This window comes from Delphinapterus leucas, chromosome 5 (genome assembly GCF_059928025.1).
Source record: "Delphinapterus leucas isolate spDelLeu-1000000601 "Yukka" chromosome 5, BTC_Dleu_Yukka2, whole genome shotgun sequence".
Taxonomy (NCBI): Eukaryota; Metazoa; Chordata; class Mammalia; order Artiodactyla; family Monodontidae; genus Delphinapterus; species Delphinapterus leucas.
Window position 1 is genome coordinate 38131527 of NC_143133.1, and position 8542 is coordinate 38140068.

An 8542-nucleotide genomic window follows, 5' to 3' on the forward strand; every position below is an offset into this window, starting at 1 on the left:
AAAGATAACCAAATTTAATTCTGCACGTACATCTACATTTCTGCTGCTGATCTGCCAGTGTTCAGATGTGTAATAAACATAAACATGACTTATAGATGATTAAGTAGCATTCCATACTATCTGTCACCCTTTCAACTCAAGTTAAATTGCTAGTTATGCTTTCATAATCATGATTTTCTCATACTTTGTATTCTGTTGACTGAAATGACCTAACCATATTAAAATCAATGTAAAAAAAAAGAATTTTCACATTTTCAAATAAAGTTTAAAAATATTAATCATTGGCAATAGAAATGACAGCAAAAATAAACAAATGGGACCTAATCAAACTTACAACTTTTGTACAGCAAGGGAAACCATAAACAAAACAAAAAGACAACCTACGGAACAGGAGAAAATATTTGCAAATGATGCGACCGACAAGGGCTTAATTTCCAAAACTCAACTCAATAACAAAAAACAAACAACTCAATCAAACAAAGGGCAGAAGACCTAAATAGACATTTCTCCAAAGAAGACACACAGATGGCCAATAGGCACATGAAAATATGCTCATTATGACTAATTATTAGAGAAATGCAAATCAAAACTACAACAAGGTACCACCTCACACTGGTCAGAATGGACATCATTTAAAAGTCTACAAATAATAAATGTCAGAGAGGGTGTGGAGAAAAGGGAACCCTCTTATACTGTTGGTGGGAATGTAAATTGGTACGTCACTATGGAAAACAGTATACAGGCTTCCTAAAAAACTAAAACTAGAGCTACCATATGATCTAGTAATCCCACCCCTGAGCATATATCTGGAGAAAACTATAATTTGAAGAGACACATGCACCCAAATGTTCACTGCAGCACTGTTTACAATAGCCAGGACATGGAAGCAACCTAAATGTCCATCGACAGATGAATGGATAAAGAAGATATGGTATATACACACCGTGGAATATTACTCAGCCATAAAAAAATGAAATAATGTCATTTGCAGCAACGTGGATGGACCTAGAGATTATACCATATGGTATCACTTACGTGTGGACTCTAAAATATGACACAAATGAACATATCTACGAAACAGAAACAGACTCACAGACATAGAGAACAGACTTGTGGTTGCCCGGGGGCATGGAGTGATGGGAAGCGAAGGATTGGGAGTTTGGGATGAGCAGATGCAAACTAGTATATATAGGATGGATAAACAACAAAGTCCTACTGTACAGCACAGGGAACTATATTCGATATCTTGTGATAAACCATAATGGAAACAAATATGAAAAAGAATATATATATGTATAACTGAGCACTTTGTTGTACAGTAGAAATTAACACATTGTAAATCAACTGTACTTCAATAAAATTTTTAAAAAATATTAATTATAAAAGTAAATTAAAAATATGAAGATAAAATTTTAAGTTATTTAAATGCAGGAATATATTTAATTTAAAAATATAATTGAACCTTTTTTTAATGAAAATAAAACTAGCTGCAAATCTAATATTCAACATCCATTTAGTCACCAAAGCATAGCATGTGTACCATGCTTCACACACATCACGTTTAGATCCATATATACAAAAATATAGGAGCAAAATGAATTGTTTAATGTTGGGAAATGTTTTTCAGACACCATGTTTAACTCTAAGTGCCGTGGTAATTTGTGAATACCTCTGGGACCACATGCATAATGAGAAGCAATAAAATGGATGTTCTACAATCCTAGGAACTGGTTGGTTGTTATGAAAGAATTTACTACATTCCTGCTTTCTGAGCAGGAGAATCAGATAAGTTATCCAAGCGCATCCACAGCTCAAATCGTCCACATCATCTCAAGTGGGCTCCGAAGCAACAGAACCCACAGACCTGGCCTTCAGACCAACCGTCTTCTGTTCTTAGAACATAAGTAGGAGATGAGGCATCTTCCCTGGGGCCTGAATGGTGTTGGTCATGAGAATGGACATTGAGAGTTACGGGTTACACTTTGCCAGCTTGGGTTCCAAGTGACTGAGGTTCCCGCTTGTTCTTTGAATAAATTCATGCACATTTTGTGTTTGTGATATTTGAGGCTCCCCGAAATCCAGGTCCTAGTGGAGGCGCCCTCTTGTCTGGTTCTGAGGGTGGTCCTGGTGGGGTCAGAAAGATGTGTGGGCCTGCAGGAGAGGAACCAGGTGGGTGGGTGTTGCTTGCAGTCGCCCAGATGTCCTGACTGGCGGTAGGAAGGAAGGGGATGGAGAAAAGGTCTTCACTGCTGTTCATTCCAGGCACTGGTCATGAGTGAGAGGTGATTTCATGTCAATTCACGTCTCTCCAGAACCACAGGCAGCCCGGCCAACACACCTTACCCAGGCTTGAGACCTCTTGTGTTTAGGATCCAGGATGATTCTTCATCCCAGCTGAGATCAGCTGGTAATTTAGCCCATGCTGGGAGGGTAAAAAATAATTCCTTGTCCTTATGGGAAGCCTCCTTTGGCCTTACTGTTTCTTTAAAGCAAAACTCAGCGTTTCAGTGCCTCACAAGGAGCCCCTCAACTCCATGCTGCTTCAGTAAGAACTTTACTGACATTTTGGTGGTAAGAAGGAAAGGGGTTTACAATCTAAGTAACATGACAGGGACTTCCCTGGTGGTCCAGTGGTTAAGAATCCGCCTTCCAATGCAGGTGACGAGGGATCGATCCCTGGTCAGGGAACTAAGACCCCACATGCTGCGGGGCAACTAAGCCCGCGCACCACAACTAGAGAGAAGCCTGCGTGTGCGCTGCAACTAAGACCCGACGCAGCCACAAATAAATAAAAAAAAAAAAAAAAAAAAAAAAAAGCTGATCTCTGAAGTAGTGAAACTTAAAAAAAAATAATGTGACAAACTTCACACAAACACCCCTTTAAGTCTTTCTATTCTTTCTCCCCAAATTCTCTCCCAAACCAGCCATCCTACCTCTTCCTTAACACCAAGCCCTCCTCCCCTCCCCTCCTCCAATCCCCTCTTCTTCCCCTGCTCTCACCATAACCCCTTCTAAGTAAAGCAGTTCATATCCCCTTAGCTCTGGTTTGCATCTTCCCAGACATCACCCAGCCCAGCACACACAGGAATTTCCCTGGGGTTCACTGTCTTTAGAAAATAGGGATTGGGGTAAATAAAGAGGGGGCTCTGAGACAGGCTTCCAGGACATGCGGATTCTAGTTGAGGTGAATTCTCAATCCCTCCATCTTTCACCTGATGCAGGTTATGAACCATGAAGCCAGAGCAGGAGACATAGGACGCCAGGTCTCCAGTTTGGGAGTGGGCTGTCACCCAGAGGAGAATGAAGTTAAAATAATGGCATTCGTGTACCCAGCCCACTTCCTCAAACTCCTGTTTCTCCTCGTGTTCACATGTGTTCTGGAGTCCGTGGCTCACAGGGGTACCTGAGAAGTGATGCTTGGATCACCCAAAGAGGTTAGACCACCCTAACTAAACTCTATCACCCAAGAACTTTCTCCAAGAGCTTAACTATTTGGTTTAGTTTTTGAGCTGATTCTCCCCTAATCTGCATTTCTTGTCTTCATGGAGAAGAACAAGCAAGGAAAAGTGTTTTGTGGACTACAGGTGAAGGAAGGAGGTTTATTTATGGAATGTTAGCATCTCTCCAGCCACTGCAGTGAAAGCTCCATCTAGAGCTGGACAACTCCGGAGAAGATTCTAATTCCTTCCTGGCAGTTGAGATAGCCGCTAGTGTGAAATATACTTCAAATCAATGTCTTTATTGCATCAGGTATTTTTATCTCAAATGAGCCGACATTAAGATCTGGAAATAAACACATGCCTTAAGACAATGTTTATCTACAGAAAATCTCGAGAGAATAAATCCACCCTCTAGCAGCCGAGTAGAATACTGTCTGTGTTTCAAACATGTAATCACTTTTCCACCACTGGGCATTTTTCATGCTGTTTCTGCTGTCTAGAACATTCTTCACAAACTCTACCCTTTGTTAAAATTCATTTCAGCCCTTTGAAATATCTTCTCAGCCCTTCCTTCTCATTTCTGGGGAAAACTGTTTCCACATTCCTCCACTCATCCAGAGATAAGAAGACGGTGGTTTCTCTCTCTCTCTTTTTTTTTTTTTTGGCTGTACCACTCAGCTTGCAGGATCTTAGTTCCCCGACTAGGGATAGAACCCGGGCCCAGGGCAGTGAAAGCACGGAGTCATAACCACTGGACCTCCAGGGAATTCTCAAGGGTGTTTTCTCTTTCTCTGTGTCCTTTGGTCAGTCTCCTTTCTGCAGTTGACCTAAATGTTCGTGATCCGCTCTCAAATTGCCCCTAATTTGGGTGTGCACATCAGTATCTACCCCTAAGGACTCAAAAATTGGTAAAAAAAAAAAAAATGATGACAAAGGAGTCCCCTTTGGGGAAACACTGGATAAATACTGTTCGTTGAATGAATAAGTGAATCACCAACCCTCTGCCATCACAGTTTTGCAGCAGCCACTGGCCCTCCCACAGAGCCCTCTGCCCACTAACCCACAGGCCTGAACCAGGTGTGAAATGCCCAGCCTCAGTACTCAGCCCTTGTGTGGCCAGAGACTCACAGTATAAGTCTGGGCCTGGATAGTGAAGAAAAGTGAAAGAGTAACAACAAATTTTAATTTAATGTGTTAGAAATGTCTAATGAGCTGTTGGAGGGATTAACACAAAGAGCGGTTTTATTTAGCATTGCTCTTCATACTCTGAGAATAATGTCTACAAAATCCTTGAGTGCCTCCAAATGCACTTTCCCCTGTAAATTTAAACAAGAACAAAAACAGGATACTAAGAGAATTGACAGACGGCCCCCAAATCACACAGTGGAACCACATTTGGAAAATACAAGCTAATGGAATTATGAAGTGTAAAAATAGGCTAAAAGAGGAATTAAACTGTGTCAAGGTTCTCGGGGACAAACATATCCAGCCCCTCATATTACAGATGAAATATTAAAGAACGAGAATGAGGAAGGGACTTGTAAAAGTTGTACAGCTGTTGGTATGAGAGCTGGGAAAAAACCCATCACAGTGGATAGACCAAAAGGAGAACATAATTGCCTCAGATTTTGTTCCCCGTGGGCACACGTGCAGTCTAATAAGCCCAAGTATTGATAGTGACTCATCCAATTAATACAGCGCAGAAGTTTGACATGAAAACCTTCAAGTGGATCCTTAGTCGCCTGGTCCTGCATCCATAGTTAGCTCACCTGGACCACGTTAATTAGAACTCTGTAGAGTGTGGTATTACAGAGCTGATGTCTGGAGCAAGGTTTACTCTCATGGTGAAATTTTGTCTTCTTGTCAAAAGGAAAAACCCAGAAGGCAAGTTCCTCTGTTCCTTCTCTGGAACAAGAGGAGGTGGATGAGGAAGAAAACTGGGGACACTTGGAGAGAGGTGACGGTACCAGAAAGGACACAGGGAGCCATCCTTTATATCCCAGCTAAGCCACTCAGGTCGTGCAGTTCATAAGCCACTAATCTTTCTGAAACACATAATATATCTGTTTTACAGCTAACAAAACAGTGGCTGGTAGAGTTTTGCCAAGTGCCCAGGAAATGATGGGAGGGAGTGGCCAAAAGAACACCCTCTCCTGTGTATCGAGCTATTGATGGGATCAGGGCCCTGCTTGGGTTTCTTGCTCCTGGTGCAGTGCTCTTTCTTCTAGAAGGTATGCGGCGATGAAAAAAAATGTGATTCATGAACAATACACCAAAGGATACTTTCAGGGAAAAGGCTAAAGAGAGTTGGAAAAGACCCTCCCTATAAGTTTATTCATTGTGTGTCGACAACAGGATGCAAAGGAAGCAGCCTTAGGAGTCTGTCCCTTGCTGTTCCTGTATTGGGAATGGTTGTCTCGTTCTAGGTATCTGTGTACCTCATTTGCTTGCTTTTTTTCAGATCTCTGCTCAAATGTCACCTCCTCAGAGAGGCTTTCCCTGAACACTGTATATAAAATAATTCACTCTCTTCTCCCTGATTCCTCTGCAAACATTACCCTGTTCTAATTTCAGGTGGAGAGCTGCTAGGAAGAAGGAGGGGTTAAGTAAACAAATCGATGCATGTATTGCCCATATCCACCCACAGTATGTGAGCACCATGAGGGTGTGAACTTCACCACTGGATCCTCAGCTTAGCAATGCTTGGGACTTAGTAGGCGCTCAATACGTAGCCTTGAATAAATGAATGAAAATTGAAACCAGTTCATGGGATTTAGAGACTCCACTGTGCTCTCTCGGAGGAGAGAGCTCCCCATACTTATTCTTGTCTCTTTGCCCATGGCATTATTTCTCTCCTGGTTTCCTTTTCATACATTAGCTGCTGTTCCTCAACCTCCTTCACTGGATCTATTTCCTCACCCACCTCTAATATATGTGATAAGTGCTTTACATTGTTACCCCCATTTAATATTACCCAAACTCATAGAGTTATGTAACAGATTATCCTGATTTTGCCTGCAAGGGACCTGGTCAAGTTGTTTGAACTGTCTAAGCCTCAAAGTCACAAAACTCGTCAGTGGCAGACTAGGCTTAAGTCTTGACAGTGTTTGTAGCACGTTCTTGGGTTGGTATCGATACAGGTCACGGTCTCAGCACAGTGACTGGGACGTTGGAGACTTGATAAGTGTTGACTCTTTAGTTACCACTGTTGGGCAGGGTTGGGGGTGTGCATCAGGATGGATCCTGGCACAAACAGATGGCATATTTAAGAGTATGATCGAGGAGCCTTGACTAAAGGAGCAGGGAGGTGGTGATTACCAGAGCTCAGAGGGAGGTGCAGTTTTAGGCGGGGCCTCCAATAGACTTGAACTTTAAGACCCCAGTCCCTTCTAAGGCCTTGGAGAGTGAGGCTAGCAGTGTGTTCCACATGGTCATAGGCTTTTGCAAACGTTTCAAAAGTGGGATATTTAAACCACAGTTGGCTAAGATCTCTGTCTCTTTCCACTTGGACTTTGCCTTCGTCACAGTTCCCTTCCTGTTGGGTGGAGTGTTTTAAATTTAGCTAAGGAGATGTTGAGTCTAAAGCATGTTTAATTGGTGAATTGCATACCTATATCTCACCAGACCCAGTCACTTCCACGGACAGTTATTATAAGCATTGCCATATAGAAATGGCCTCCAGAAGAACTCCTGGCACCTTTGGTGATAACTCACCCAGCTATTGTGACACAAAGTTGCAAGACCATGGCTATATTGCCATAAGAATGCGTCCTATGGATGGACCCTCACCACCAGAGGCATGTGGTTGGTGAAAGGGACAGAGGGAATTTGAAATGTACAAAGCCAGACACTAGTCTGTGAAAATTCTTCCAGCCGACAGACATGTAAAATTATAAGCGAGGGTTCAGTTTGCATTGACCGCCCCCACCCCCGGTCTAAACAGAAATATTCTCCTATCTGAAATAAATTCTATTTCACTCTAGTCCCATTGAAAAAAAAAAAGTTTGGCATGTTAATAATGCTTTGATGACAGTATTCAAACAGCTAAAAAATAGATCAAATTATTTTTCTGGCCTTTTCTATTGAAAATACTACGAAGGTAATGAAATTTCACGGTAATAAAGAGAAGGCAGACGAAAACTTACAGAAGAGGTATTGTGGAGGTATGTATGTGTCGACTGAAAAAAAACACTCAGCCTAAAAGTTGAGAATTATGTTTTATTTGGCGGGCAAAACTGAGGACTTCGGCCAGGAATACAGTCTCTCAAATGTCTCTGAGGGACTGCTCCAAAGAGGCAAGAGGGGAGCCAGGATATAGAGGAGTTTGTAACAAAAACCAGGTAATCAGAACATCAACAGATTACTGTTAATTTGAGAAAAACCAGACATCTCAAGTTAATGAATCTATCACTTTTCTACATATGGGAAGATGCAAGAGTCTGGGCTTTCTGAAATCATGCCTTTGATCGGCAGCTCAGCTATCTGGGGCCAGTATCCTGCTTTTCTCCAGCCTGAATCCCCTCAGGGTGCAGTTGGGGGTGGCTACAGTGGGCTGCAGGCTTGTTGGCTGCAACATCCTTTGTTACTGGATTGCTGGCAACGTTTTTCATCCATATAGACTTTTTGAAATTTGGGTTACCTTTAAGACTTTTTTAAGATTTGAACGTTGTAATTTCTCTTCTCATTCTAAAAAGATAATCATTTTACACCTAATTTCGTACTCTTTTCTTAAGGAGTGTCCAAAATTTGCGTAAACTTCTACCCTACAAAACTAGTTCTGCCCCTGGCTATGGCTTTGGGTAGAAAATCATAGGCACTTCTAAAGGGGAACTTGGCAGTGAGGGAGCTGGAGGAATATATACTCTGTGACCTCTTTGTCCCGTAACCCAAATGCAAGCCAGAGGGTAAGGGAGTCCAGTTATTTCCATCCATAGAGCTCAGCCCCTCTGGACACAAAGCAGGGTAGTGGAGGGGCAAACCGGAATATTTCTAGCACAGTGGGAAACCTCGCATTGTCTCTGAGCGCTATTTTAGCGGAAGACCCTTCCTGGCAGTCTTCCTCCGCGCCGGCCCCCCACTCACTCCTCCCTGCTGGGAAAGAA